The 15,135-nt window shown below is 37.9% G+C and overlaps 1 pseudogene; it reads left to right on the top strand.

The window, feature by feature from the left end:
• The window catches only part of LOC149199007 (maltose excess protein 1-like, chloroplastic pseudogene), a 59,576-nt pseudogene extending 45,702 nt beyond the window's left edge, over window positions 1-13,874 (top strand).
• Window positions 13,875-15,135: the final 1,261 nt, after the last annotated feature.

The following is a 15,135-nucleotide window of genomic DNA, read 5'->3' as shown; positions in this document are numbered from 1 at the left end:
TAGACACAACTTTGCTTTTTCATGTTTTAAGAGTCGAGAAAAAGCTAAAGATGACTCTAGTCTCCTTCGATGTTTTAACGAGCCCGAAGTGACAAATGCTCGGATGGACTTTTTCAGTTATAGAGTTTGAAAAAGGCCAAAAGAAACTTCTCTGGAGTTCTAGGCAGAGGGTGTGCCAAACTTTTCGCGAAACCACAGAATACGTTTTACGGTACGGGTGGTCGATCTTCGTGAATGCTGTGTTCATTGCATCGCGATCAGTAGGGCGGCCAACACGGCTTCCTATGGATAAAGGCTTTGTTCCTATAGGGGTCTCCCAATATATACGCGACGGTACGTGGGAGCACAAGTCCGTATTAGTGCCACCGACTCTCAGGAGGAATCACCCACCTTCGTAGAGATCGACAGTCACTATGTTTAACGACGCCGGAACACGTCTCTACCTAGACCTCTATGTGTTTGCGTTATGTTACAAAGCGTTGTTATGTAAATTGAATTTATTTTAATGTTGATCTTGTTTAGCAGTTTGCCTTTAAGGATCACCACGAGATGTATGTGACAAATTCCTGAATGGAGTCTAAGATGAGAAGCAAACTTTTCAATCTTTCAACTTTGAAAATCTTAACTACTGAGGAGAAGAAAGGCAAATCTTTTCACACAGATCATAGAGCACACACTAATGCAAAATTTCCTAAATCGTCATGCAAACAGTCAAATGCAAAATGCACAATGCATGTATTTTCTTTTCCCTTTCTTAATGTTGATGTATTACAAAAAGAAAGTTGTTATATAACTTTGATTTCGATTTAAAGCGAAAGTAAACAAGCTTGTCCAAAATCAAAAGACACCTTAAGATTTACTTGTTTAATCACTGGAAATACATGAAATCAAACCATAATGATGAAAGTAAAAAAGACTAATCAGCTATGGACAGCAAACAAGCTAACTCTTTAGACCAGCAAAATGCCTAACACAGGTTCAGATCTAAGAGGCCAAAGCAAGACTAGTTTACTCTTCGTTATGGGAAATTGTAAATGAAGTAAGAAATACAAAGAACAAGTACAATTTCGTTATATAACAGAGGCTGAATGATGGCAAGTAAGGCTGGTTTCAGAACAGGTACAAGAAAGACAACTTGCAGCAAAATCTAAGTGAAAACAGGTAAGAGAAAGGGAGGAAACCCCAACTGCACTAGGCAAAATTGGGCCAACGCAGGTGCTGCTCAGCCAGTCTGGCTCTCAGCGCAGGTAGCCTGTGTACTACCTACTTTGGAAAACGAAAGTTGCGTTTTCACAGTTTCCGGGTCACAATTTTCTAAAAAATGCACAGTTTTTGCTCAAATCAGAAGCAATCAGTCAAGTACACACAAAGGGATGATTAGGAGGATGAAAAGCTATCACTAAGAGCTTACAAGGATCCTTGTAGATCAGCTCTTCAAATCATGAACATGCTCAGAAATGAGCTAGAGTAGCTGCCCTCTACTTCGCTTTTGATATAGTCAAAAGCTTTTCGATTTGGTACTCTTTTGTTGAGGAAATGAATAGCAAAATACTACAAACAATCAAACAGATACGGTCCCCAGCGGAGTCGCCAGTTTGTTGTAGGGAAAAGTATCCGATTCGGATGACCCTATCCCACTCTAAGGGTGATAGTACCTCAGCAACATCTGTAAAGGAAACTACTGAAGGTTTACTTCTTTATGAAAGCAAAAGAGAATGAAAGAATGCACTAACCGTTGCCTTGCGCTTAATGTCAAATCCAAACTCTTCTCTATGGCTGCTTGCTCCCAGCTCCTTGCTCTATTGTTGGCCCAGCTACAATGAGATCCTGCAAAATAGCAAAGAAGGAAACTACAAGCAACATGCAATCATAATTGATTCAAGGATTAGTGTAAATCAAATATACAATTATCACAATATATCATTCAAACAAGAGCATATAGAAGAACCTCAATAGCTTTTATTAATGAAGAAGTAAAGTTCTGAGAGAGTTACAACCATTGAAGGCCCCAATCCAGCAACACCTCCCAGCAGAAAGAATTTCTCCTCTTCACCTCCTTCAAGCAATCACCCAATAGCTCTATAGTGAAACCAACAACATATAATTACTTTGCACAAAATTCCAGCCTCCTGAGCTCATAGGAGAGAGCTCAATATATAGATGAACTGAGAAAGGATGAGTCAGCTTGCAACTGATGTGTGGCTGCCTTGTGTCCTCTCTCTCTTCAGTTGATCTTCAGTTCTTGAGTCCACTTGGAGAACTTTGCTTCCACTTGGAGAAACAGAGCCTCTGACTCATCACAAGGCGAAATCCCTGATCCAAGTGTCATTTTTGGAGCAATGACTCAGTGTGCCACTTGTCCAATCTCGCTCAACGCAGGTGGCCTTTGTTCTACCTGCTTTGCAACGCAGGTACACCATGGAGGAGTTGTGTTTCAGCGCAGAAGCCTAGTGGAGCACCTGCTTTGATTTCAGGATTGCTTGTTTTTGAGTGTTTTCAGGTGGAGAACTTATCTGAGAGCTGTTGGTTTGCTGACCTTGTTCCTCTAGGGGTAGGAACATCATGTTTAGGGAACTTTGGATCCCTTGGATTATTGACAATTCATACCTGTTGCTGTAAGGCACAAAATTGTCTATAACATCAGGGTATAGAGCAAAATACTCACAAGGAAACGGAAGCGGTTCTGGTCCAACATTTCCAAAGTATAGCAGAGGAGACCATGGAAGATAGATCTCTATTTACTAAAAGCTTCACTCAGCACATTCCACAATTGGTAACTAGAGAAGACAATTATAATCTCAAGAGGCCAGTAACAGAGGAAGAGGTTAATGAAGCAATTAAAGAGATGCACAATGGGAAAGCTCCAAGCCCTGATGGTTTCAATGTAGATTTCTTCAAAACGTGCTGGGAAATAGTAAAAAACGACATCCTGGAGGTGGTGGAGGACTCGAGAAAATCAAAATTAGTTCTGAGAGCGCTTAATGAATCCTTCATAGCCTTAATCCCCAAACAGGAAAAAGCCATGACTCCAAATAGATTTAGACCCATAGCTTTATGCAATGTGGTGTACAAAATCATTTCCAAAGTAATTGCTAACAGACTCAAACCCCTTCTTCCAACACTTGTGTCAGAAGAGCAGATTGGTTATGTGGAAGGTAGACAAATTCTCAATAACATAGTTCAAGCTCACGAAGTGGTGCATTCCCTTAGGACCAATAAGCAAGTAGGTATGATAATACAGTTGGACATAGCAAAAGCTTATGATAAGCTAAGCTGGTATTATATAAGGGAAGTTATTAAAGCATACGAATAAGACCACAACTGGATAAGATAGGTTATGGCTCTCGTCACCACTACCAGTTGTTCTATTCGTCTTAATGGCTCTCCTCCCATAACTTTCAAGCCTTCAAGAGGCCTCAGACAAGGTGATCCTCTCTCCCCCTTCCTCTTCATTCTCATGATGGAAGGATTGGGCAGAGCGATCACTTTAGTCAAGGAGGAGGGAAGAATCGAGGGACTAAGACTCACTCCAAATGGGGACACATTGACCCATCAACAATTTGTGGATGACACCATGCTGCAGGGCACACCAACAGTCAAGGAAGCCAAAGCTTTCAAACAAATCCTACATGAGTTCGCAATGGCCGCGGGTACTGAGGTAAGCCTCACAAAATCTAAAGTTTTCTTTTTCAATACGGATATCTCAATTCAAAGAAATCTCTCTAGAATTCTAGGATTTCAAAGAGATCATCTTCCCTCAAAATATCTGGGAATACCCCTCATAGACAAACTACTAAGCAAGGAAATCTAGGAGTTAGTAATCAATAAATTGAAGGATAAAGTCAGCAAATGGACAAACAGATCCTTGAATTTAGCTGGGAGGTTAGTTCTCACAAAAGCAGTGCTACAAACCATTCCAATCTTCATGTTATCAGCCCTTCCGGCACCAACATGAGTTTTACAACATATTAGGAACATTGAAAGGGATTTTCTTTGTGGTAAAGGGGAAGAGAAAAGGAAATAGTCTCTGGTAGCATGGGACAAGCTCTGTAAACCCAAAACCCATGGTGGTTTGGGCCTCCATGACCTGGACATTTTAAATAAAGTTTTGGGGGAAAAAATTTGGTGCAGATGGCTAAAGGAAATCAGAAACCCCTGGGCAAGACTCTAGAAACAAAAATATGCAAGGGATTAGCAAGAAACGAACCACATCAGAATGATAGGCCACATCAAAGGTTCCCACATTTGGAACAAGGCATGGGGAAATAGAGCCTTAGTTCAGAAACACAGTTTCTGGGAGATCCGAAATGGGAAGCTTGCATGGTTTTGGGAGGACAACTGGCAGCAAGAACATAACCTCAGTAGAGAAGGACTTGACATTATCAAAATTGACACCTTTAACAGAGGACTGAAAAAATTAAGTGACTACTGGGAACAATTAAGGACATTGGCAAATGGAGGATTTGGAAGGTACCAGACTATAGTGAAGAATGCCCCTTGAAGACCCAAGCTATAGTGTTGCAAGCTATTCTGGAGAAAAGACAAATTTTGACCTCTACCTCGAATGATCTACTAAGATGGGGTAAAAACAATGAGGGCATATTCAACCTCAAAGAAGCCAAAAGAATAGCCACAGGGCTTAACTACCCAAGCCTTGATAAGACATGGAAAGACTTATGGAAAAACCCACACTGGACGAAGATAAATCTGTTCAGGTGGCTGGTACAACACAGGAAGATTCTCACATGGGAAAATCTTAGAAAGAGAGGTTTTTCTGGGCCATCAAGATGTCATTTATGTGGACAACAGGAAGAAACTATAGATCACCTTCTCAACCTCTGCTCCTTCACCTCCACCTTATGGAATTGGATAGCCAATATCTTCAAGCAAACAGACAAGAATGATAGTGACATTATCGACACTCTAAAGAATTGGAGGAAGGACTTGTTGGACAATGAGATAGTATACACAACCTGGGCTCTGATTCCAGGATTCTTGATTTGGGATATTTGGAGATAAAATAACAACAGGATATTCAAAGATAAATCTAGCTCAACTCAAAGAATCATAGCTCAAATCCTAAAATAGCTCAAAGAAACAGTCAATGTCCATCGGAATCATCCTCCCGAGAAACCCCGGGTCATCGGGACACTCACATCCTGGAACTATTGGGGCTTCGGTCTCTCATCCCTCAGGGAATAATCAAGACAAAAAAGAGAATATCAGCTGGAAGGACTTTCTGGCAACCCCTTCCCAAAGGCTTTTTAAAATTCAATATTGATGGAGCCTCAAAAGGTAACCTTGGAGATGTTGGTTATGGAGGAGTCATAAGAGATGAAGAAGGCCACATAAAGGTCATCTTTCACAGTCATCTGGGGAGGGCCACTAACAACCTGGCTGAACTCATATCCATTGAATAATTCTTAGAGATTCTGATAAAGTTCAATTTACATAATACAATCATCGAGGCTGACTCAGAATTAGTAATTAAGGCGGTCAAGCGGCTAGGCACAGGTATTGCACCTGACAAAGTCTCGAGACACTGGAGACTTTTGCAGGTCTATTACTGAATTCAATCACACCTAAGAATTCTCAGAACTCTTAGTTTTGTGCATGTGCGAAGAGACGCCAATAGAGTAGCGGACTGGCTCACTAATGAAGGGGTGAGATGCACAAAAGACAACAAGTGTTGCTTATGGGAGATGGTACCCGCAGGACAATTGCATGAGAGCTGCCACACTCTGGCCCTCACAGACAAGGAGCATTATCAGCACATGCAGGGGAATCCGCCAGCTGACCTATAATCAATGGACGACAAGGGTTTGATTGTTAGTCAACCAAAGCTTTGGCATAGTCGGGCCTCGCAGTGGGATAACTCAGGTTGCCTACTCGAGGGTTTTGCAGGAGAGCAGGCCATCAGAAAAATGGTGAGAATCTGCTCTAAACTATGAGGCACAGGTTCAATTGGGTGGCTTAGTCGAATGGATGACAACAGTGTAGAGTTTTCAGGCGTCAAGTGGTTATTAGGTGTCAATCCGTTATCTAAAGTCGAATGGTTATCAAGTGTCAAGTGGTTTCTGGGTTATTAGGCATCAAATGGTTTTTGGGTTATTGGGCATCCTCAAAACATGAAGTGGTTTATTAGAAATGTCTCCGATGCCACTTAGTGCTCAACATGTGGCTTCCGGAGGAGAGAGAATACCGCCTTCATCGGGCGGGTATTTCTCTGGCTTCTTCTCCACCCGATATTTCCCTCGGCCATTGGATCTCGCAGATGTAGATCAAGGGCTCTGATTTGTCAAGTTGGTCAGTGGGTATTTCTCCGACTTCTTCTCCGCCCGATATTTCCCTTGGCCATTAGATCTTGCAGATGTAGATCAAGGGCTCTAATTTGTCGAGCTGGTCAGTGGGTCCAGGCACTCCCTCGTGGACCTAAAATCTTTATTTTATAGTCATTATTCACCTCCTCGGATCCGCGCAAAGTTTGTCGGGTTAAGAATTTTTGTTCCATTCTACCCCGTGAACGCTTGACCTTGGTCCCAGGTTCAGGTGGTGGAGGCAAACTGTTTTGTTCTCGAAGTAGATGACTCTTTCCTCAAAGATTGGAGTGATTGCTAAGTCTTTAGCCCTCTTCCTCTTTGGGTGCAATGTATTTTATGTAACATATTTTTGAGTGACAAGATAATAGAAGGACTGACTCTTGCTTAAAAAAAACAATATATATATATATCTATATATATATATATAGAGAGAGAGAGATATATATATTAATATTAAATTAATTTAAATTCAAATTCACAAATCCACATATTTGAATGGCACATATTTATATATTATTTGATATGGTCAAAGGGCATTATATATATGGTGTTACATTTAATATGGCAAAAGAATATGGGTTGGGTGGAGGCGAGTTTTGAACCCATAATGTCCCCCACCCAAACCATGTGCCTTACCATTGAACCACAATGAAAAACTTTCATAATGTTAGCCACAAAATGATATTTAAATGCAAATTAATTGCCGACAGCGGGGTTGGTGGGAGCCAACCCCCACCCCATATGACCGCGCACCAAGAAACCAAGGGCCAATAAATGGATAGTTCTTAGTGAGCTAATCACAATTAATTTAATTAATGTCGTTTATCATTTAATTGAACAGTTAATTAAGTTGGTGCCAGATTTGGCAGCGCACCAAATTAGGCGGAAACTGCCAGTTTTGGCAGAGTTAACTAGAGTCTCTCCAGATTTAGCGCGGTTTCCTAGGAAAAATTGAATGAAGCATAACTTGCTCAATTTTCGACCAAATTGAGATCAGAAAGAAGTGTTTTTGGCTAATTTGGACCTTCGCAATACATTGGCATAGGTATCAGGAGCCACAGAGCTTTGTAAACAACATTTTTTGCCACATGGAGCTAATACAGAGGCTTAAACCATGGAAGTTGGACCAAGGAGATGTAGCCCAGGAGGGGTGAACTCCTTCATCAAAACACAGTGTTAATGTGTCTCTTTGATGGTTTGTTGCATTGTATATGTTTTCTATTTATTATTCATTTTTTAAGCTATTTTTCTCATGAATTTCTTGTTTAACTTAAGGAAATTTACTTGTTTGTAAGCACCAACAACTACGGAAACCTCAACACAAAAAGCAAGAAGCGAGCACATGTTTATAAATATGTAGTTGTTACTAGCACATAAAAACTAATCATACAAAAATAGATCAAGCTGGTATCAGAGCACAAGGTTGAATTGCTTGATTGAATGAGTTTGTGCAATTAGGATTTTAATGGCTGCAAAATTTTGATGCTTACAAGGGTAAAGTTGCAGAGAGGATAATGGAGGCAATTGGTTGCAACTCCTGAGGTAATGCCTAGAAGAAGGAGAGGCATGAGGCCACAATTTCCATCACCCAAAGTTGCAAATCTAGTTTCACTTGAAGCTCCTCAAGTTTTGTCTTCAACTGATATTGAAGAGGTACAATCAGTACAAATTTCTGAGCTTGAATCCATAGCCATTATGTTTAGAGAAAGAGAGCTTGAAGATCCCTCTTCAGAAGAGGAAGAATTTAAGAAATATTTCTATACTTTGACTGAGATGGTTAAAGTCCTCTATGAAGAGAGGAACACTAGAATGGTTGGAGACAGTTCTAAACTTCCACATGGAGAAGGAAGCTCAGAGGACAAAAAAGATAAGAAGAACGATTCCAAAGGGAATGGTTGAAATCCACCTCCATCTCCACCATCCTCATAATATTCCTCATCATCTTCACTATCTCACATAGCATCATCTTCCACTACCACCACTGAAACTGCCCATACTCGTTCAAAAACCCCGAAAGGAAAAACTCCATTACTGAAATTGGACATAAAATTTGAACTTCCCATGTATATTGGAGAAGTGAATGCAGAAAAGTTGGACAATTGGATTTGACAGTTGGAGGTATAATACAAAATTCATAACCTTCAAGAAGACGACAAAAAGATCTAGTTGGCTTCATTGAGGCTAGAAGGAGCTACACTAGTTTGGTGGGATGAAAAGACTCAAGCGGAAATGAGAATCCATGGTAGGATATCCATCACTTGGTTTGAATTTGTTTTTTCAATTAAAAGACAATTTTATCCTTCAGCCTATACGGAAAAAGCCATTATGAGTTGGAAGAATTTTAGGTAGCTTAAAGGTCAAATAGTCCAAGATTTTACATAGAAGTTTAAGAAAAGGGCTTTGTTATTAGGAGTGAATTTGAATTGCCAAGACACACTTCTGAAATATATTGGGGGTTTACATTCCTATCTTAAACACACTATTCTTATGTTCAATCCAACTAATTTAGATGATGTGTGCAAGCCACGCATCTTGAATCTAGAGGAAAGAACACTTATGAAGAGAGTAGTGATAAAAGGCCACCTAAGGGTAAGGAGAAAGAGAAAGGAGGAAAATGGAAGGGAAAGAAGAATGCAAGTGTGAAGAAATAAGAGGATAAAATCACATGCAAACATTGTTCCAAAGAGGGGCATGATGAAGCCCACTGTTGGAAATTGCATCCAGAAATGAGACCAAATAAGTTTAACAATAAAGGGAAATAGAAAACCACTGCTATCACTCAAGAAGACTTAGGTTCTGAATCAGGTGATGAAAACAAAATCACTGTCATGGGAATTGAAGGAAAGCAGGATATTTCAAGCACTAGCTCACAAAACTATAAAACTACTACTACTCCAGATGAAAAGAGATGAATTGAGTTATTTCATGGCAGGGTCATATCTAAACACACCAAGATTGACACACTCTTCGATAGTGGGTCACAAGCGAATCTAATCTCCGAAGACTTAGTTAAGAGATTGAATCTTGAAACTGTACCTCACAATAAACCATACCCTTTGGGATGGATAACAAGAAACACTAGTTTACAGGTTACAAGAAAATGTTTGTTTAAGTTTGCAATCACTACAAATTTTGTTGACGAAGTAGAGTTAGATGTGGTATCGCTTGATATTTCAGGTGTGGTGTTGGGTATTCCATATTTGTATGAATGGAAAGCAGTGTTTTACCTCCATGAAAACAAGTATCACTTCTTCAATGATGGGGTGGAGTACATAGTGAGATCCCATCGCAAAAAGCTGAACATTTCTTTGGTGAATGCAGGGGAGGAAAAAAGACTAGTGAATTCAAGTAAAAGTTTAGTACTTCTCATGTTCAAGCAAAATGATGATATTGTTTATGAAAATGTTGTTGCATGTAATGCAAGTTTCAATCCTGATTTGGTTCATTCAGTTCGTTAGAGTGATGAAGTATTTCAGGTTGTGAATGAATCGTCCTTCAAGGAGAAACAAAATTCACATGAAATATCTTTGCACCAAGAGGTTTCTCTTTGTGATTTTAGCATGCAAGGGTTGACAAAATTGCAAAGTTTAGAGACACCAATGCAATGCAAAAGTTTGTTGAAAAATGGCCTCATTCAATCATCGCTTATGCCATGTTGTGCACCGATGGTTATGGTGCCAAAGATGAATGGTAAGTATTTCAAGAAAGAGGACAAAAGGAGTAGTTTTCACCAAAGAAAAGTTGTAAAAAGAGGTTAGTGCAAGAATATACATAACACCAAACAAGAATGGTTTGTATGGTTTTTAATGTTGTATGTTATTTGTAGCACTTCTATTAGATACATGTATTTGAATTATCGAAAAAAAGAGTCCTTTCTTGAAGAAATTGTCCACTTGGGTGACAAAAACATGTTTAGAACATTTTCTTATGCACATGTCATCTAGGAAGGAAAATTGTTTGATGTTTTGGAGATATCAAAGTACAAGTTGGGTATCACTTCTTTGATGAATTTGGGCCATGATATTGGAAATGATAAGTTGAAGGCAAGCCTCTCCAAGTTGGGTGCCACTGTTGATTGGTCAATGTCCAAGATAGTCATTTTGATAAGACATTTGCTGGGAGCAGCTCAATTTTGGAGGGGAGTTGTTGTTGAGATTTCTTCTTTCAAATATCCTTGGCATGCATTTTCAGGTGTGTGCAAAGACTTCCAATGGGGAGGCAAACAACAAGAGGCATGTGTCGCTTCAAACCAAAAGATCAGTTCAATTCTTTTTTATGCTCTTTCAAACTTGAAAGGTTCATTTTAGTTTCAAGTTTATGCAAGCAAATTCACCATCTTATTTCATTCAGAAGATTTCAATGGTGTAAAGATTAAGTTGTAGCAATCCATGCACTTTCATTGGACGGATACTTGTCAAAAATTTCACTTGGTTCGAAGGTACAAAAGAGGTATAAGAAACAAGTTCAATGTTATGCCTTTTAGGCCTATTGGTTATGTAGCTATTGTATTCAAGCATCATTATGTTTTACATGAAAGTTATGTTCAGAAAATTTCATACTTTCAAGATGTACAATCGGGCTTGAGTCAAGAAAACCAAGTAGTGAAATTTGTCATTCATTCGCATTATATTTTGCTATGTCATCTTGGTAAGAAGGATGTTTCTATTGATGGCAACATGGAAAAGACCAGGAATTTCTATGAATGACTGAAAATGCCGCAACAAATAGTGCAAGATCGGCTTGAAAAGGGAAACGACAAGTACAGGTGTAGATCAGGGTCCTTAAGGCATGTGAATGTTGATTTTGTTAGAGAGTAGCCGAAGGAAACAAATTCGTAAAAAATCCAATTAGATCGAGCTTGGAAAGGTGAGGAGGCTATATCCTCATCCACTTGTCAGATAATAGTATCTTCTCGGGTCCAAAAGGCTTCTAGTGGGGAGGAATGATGAGGTGCTCAGTATTTAGCTCAAAAATAAAAGTTCTCAAATTGGCTCGAAAACTTTATGGATGCATCCATCTCATCAAGATGATCGCAAGGCAATTTTTTCCACTGAAAATAGAATCTGGATGAAGGAGAAAAGGCCTAATGTTCGTTTTCCTAAACAGCTAAAAAAAATGCAAAATGGGACAGAATGATGACATGGCAGTCCAGTTAGTAGTCTAGTCAAAAAGAGGAATATTATTCAGTTTTCGCCCAATGGGGCCATTGTAAATGTCACCTTAAGATTCGCTAGTTTGGTTTTGTGAAGGTGAAATTGCGTAAGTGATCTTAAGGTGGAATTTGATTTTTTTTTTAATTATTTAAATATTATATACATATATATATATATATATATATACATATATATATATATATATATATATATATATAATTTTTATTTATATTATATATTTTTTAACTATATATTATATTATAATATCATATATATATTTTATATATTAAATTAATTTATATTCGACTTCACAAATATGCAAATTTCAATGGCGTATATTTAAATATTATTTGATATGGTCAAAGTCCATTATATATATGGTGTTACATTTAATATGGCAAAAGAATATGGGTTAGACGAAGGTAGGTTTTGAACCCATGTGCCTTACCATTGAACCACAACGTGGAACATTGAAACAATTAGCCAAGAAATGATATTTAAATGGCGCTTAATTGCCGAAAATGGAGGTGGTGGGAGCCAGCCCCCACCCCATGTGGCCACGCACCAAAAAACCAAGGGTCAACGAATGGATAGTGCTTAGCGTGCTAATCACGTTTTAATTTAATTAATGTAGTTTATTACTTAATTAAACAATTTATTAAGTTGGCGACGGATTTGGCGGCATGCCAAATTAGGCATAAATTGCCAGTTTTTGCGTACTTAACTCAAGTCTCTCCAGATTTAGCGAGGTTTCCTAGGAAAAATTGAATGAAGCATAATGTTTAATTTTCGACCAAATTGAGATAAAAAAATTGTTTTTGGCTAATTTGGACTTTCTGAACACAATGGTGTAGGTATCAGTAGCCATAGAGCTTTGTAAACAACTTTTTTGCCACATGGAGCTAATATAGAGGCCCAAGCCATGGAAGTTGGACCAAGGAGATGTAGCCCAAGAGGGGTGAAATGCTTCATCAAAACACTGTGTTAATGTGCCTCTTTAATGGTTTGTTGCACTATATATATTTGCTATTCATTATTCATTTTTGAAGCTATTTTACTCATGAATGTCTTGTTTAACTTAAGGAACTTTACCTATTTTTAAGCACCTACAACTACGGAAAACTCAGCACAAGAAGAAAGAAGCAAGCACATGTTTATAAATATGTAATTGTTATTAGTAAAACAAAACTAATCATATAAAAATAGATTAGGAATCTTTGTGGAATCATGAGGAATCTAAAAGATTCTCTAAAGGCCCAATTTTGACAGTCTCAAAACCAGGCTGACTTTATACTAATTTTACTCATTTTTTCACAAGAAGTTAGTGGTGAAGTTAGATTTATCATATGAACAGTAGAATTCTAGTCAAATAGCGATAAGGAATCTTTGGGGAATCTTTGAGATTCCTAAGGGTCTAGGTTTTAACCAAAGTAGAAAGGGGTCAACACTATGGTCATTTAACACGATTTCATGCCAATAATTCAACAATGCAATCCATTTTTCAGAAAAGGTGTGCATTTTCACGCCATCCCTAGAATTGGAGGTATAAGGTGCCTTTTCTACATGTATGTAATTTGATTTCACCAAAGATTAATGAAAGAGGCCTCCCCACGTTAAGCAGGTCCCGTAGATGTTACCCACATTGGGTTAATTCCGTTATAAACTTGTTGTGTCTTTGCTTCTCATGGTTGTCATTTATTTCTGTTTCTTTTATGTGTATGTATATTATGGTTACGTTCCCTTTTAACTGCAATTTTGTATGCATTTTTGAAGTGAAAAGATATTAATCACTCAACTATTATAATATTCTTAATGCTATCATATGAAGGGTTTGAGAAGATTGTATTACAATTGGTGGACTCTTTGTTCTTGCACAGGCTATGTGGTCGGATTTCGTCCATTATCTACCTCATAACATTATACTATGTATTTTATCACTTGTGGTGGACTTAACAACTATTATTCTTGATCGATGTGGAAAACGTTCGGAGAAGGTTGTGAAACCTATGGGATCGACCTTAGGATGAACTACTAATCTACTATTTATGTGGATTCCAATAGCACAAATGTGGATAAACTACCTTAATCCTAAAAACATTTGACGTTTACTAGTTGATTCAATTCTTTTGGCCATGATTGGCAATGGTCTTTTGATTCCACGAGCCCTGTCTACTCATGATATCATGTGGTTCACTGGTTCATCTTTGGTAGCCTTCTTTTATGGTTGGGGAAATATTCTCAATGTTTTCATTTTCAGAGGAATTTGCAGACATACTTCTTGGAAGTTATGAGTGCTCTAATATTGTTGTTAGGAAAAATAATTTGAAGGGAAGCCAAAGCCTATGGATTGAACTCTCCATTTAGGTCCCTAAAACAATTGATTCCTAGTTTTGTGTCGTAAACGAAATAGTGTATTTTTAGCCTAGAGACTACTAATAAGGCATGAACACCTACTTGAGGATTTTGATTAAGATGTCATATAAACATTTGGAATAAATTAAAGTAGTGAATAATTTCTGGATGAATGAATCCCACATTAGCTTAGAATGGTTGTAAAAAGCTTTATGTGGATCTGATATTCATTTTTAAATGATTTTGCCTAATACATTAATGCGAACTAACAGAAAGAAGAATCTATTAAATAATAAATTCATATGATAAACATGACTTCTTTCGAGGCTTGCTCTACAGGGAGGAATGCACAGGTGATTTTTTTTTGTATTTCGTGGTTGATTTCATCCATTCATTTTCTTTTTTTATTTTTCCCTTAGAAGAAGAGAAGGGTTTGCACAACAGACTAAGTGGAGTAATGGATGGATCCTTTTCTCCTCAGGTCACGTTGTGGTTCTCTAGGATGATATCAGGTATCAAACCTATAAATTTTTACGTTTTTTATTTTGGGTTTTTTTGCCCCCTTTTTTCTTCTCCGCTCACTAAAGAGATGAAGTGGAATTTCTTAAAAATGATCAAAATTAGTAGATAAGTACAATTTATAGAAAAAATTACATGATTTTTTCCTCTTTTTTCTCTTCTTAATTAAAGGCTCAAGTGGAATTTCTTAAAAATTAGTAGATAAGTGGAATTTCTAAAAAATTAGTAAAAAATGGTTGTGGATTGATTTTGTGTGTAAATTCTAGTATTTTCCAGTGGAAACCTTAGGGTTGTGTATTTGTTTTAGGGATGTTGTCTATTGGTCGTTGGTGAAATCCAAGTAACATAACAAATATGTTACTCTGTTGTGGTTAAAGGTTTCAAATACTGTGTAGGTTGCATTATCCACTAAGGTATTCCACCCAAGTATAAACAACAATGGTAGTCTCTTTCTGGACATCCTGAGAGAATAATGGAGTCCTACCTTGACAATATCCAATATTTCATTTATTATAATGTAGCATATTACTATTCCCCTGTTGATGTTTTTTTTTGTAAGCTACAGTGTGTTCTTTTCTATTATATACAACCACAAAAATATACAATCGCTGGTGACCTCAACCCGCCTCGGAGGGAAACCAGGTCTGTTGATCACCAAGAGTTTGAGGTTATCAACTTGTCAACTTAGCTAGTGCATCAAAATGTTTAAAACCAGGGCAACACCCTATCTACTTAATATATCTATATACCTGTCAATGATTACAGTTCAAAATACTTGCTCACAAAAGCTG

The sequence above is a fragment of the Pinus tabuliformis genome, chromosome 2_1, assembly GCF_031772625.1.
Source record: "Pinus tabuliformis cultivar Carrire ecotype Pingquan chromosome 2_1, CPIR1, whole genome shotgun sequence".
NCBI classification, from domain to species: domain Eukaryota; kingdom Viridiplantae; phylum Streptophyta; class Pinopsida; order Pinales; family Pinaceae; genus Pinus; species Pinus tabuliformis.
Note: the sequence above shows the minus strand (reverse complement) of the source record. Positions and strands in the feature narration are given on the sequence as shown.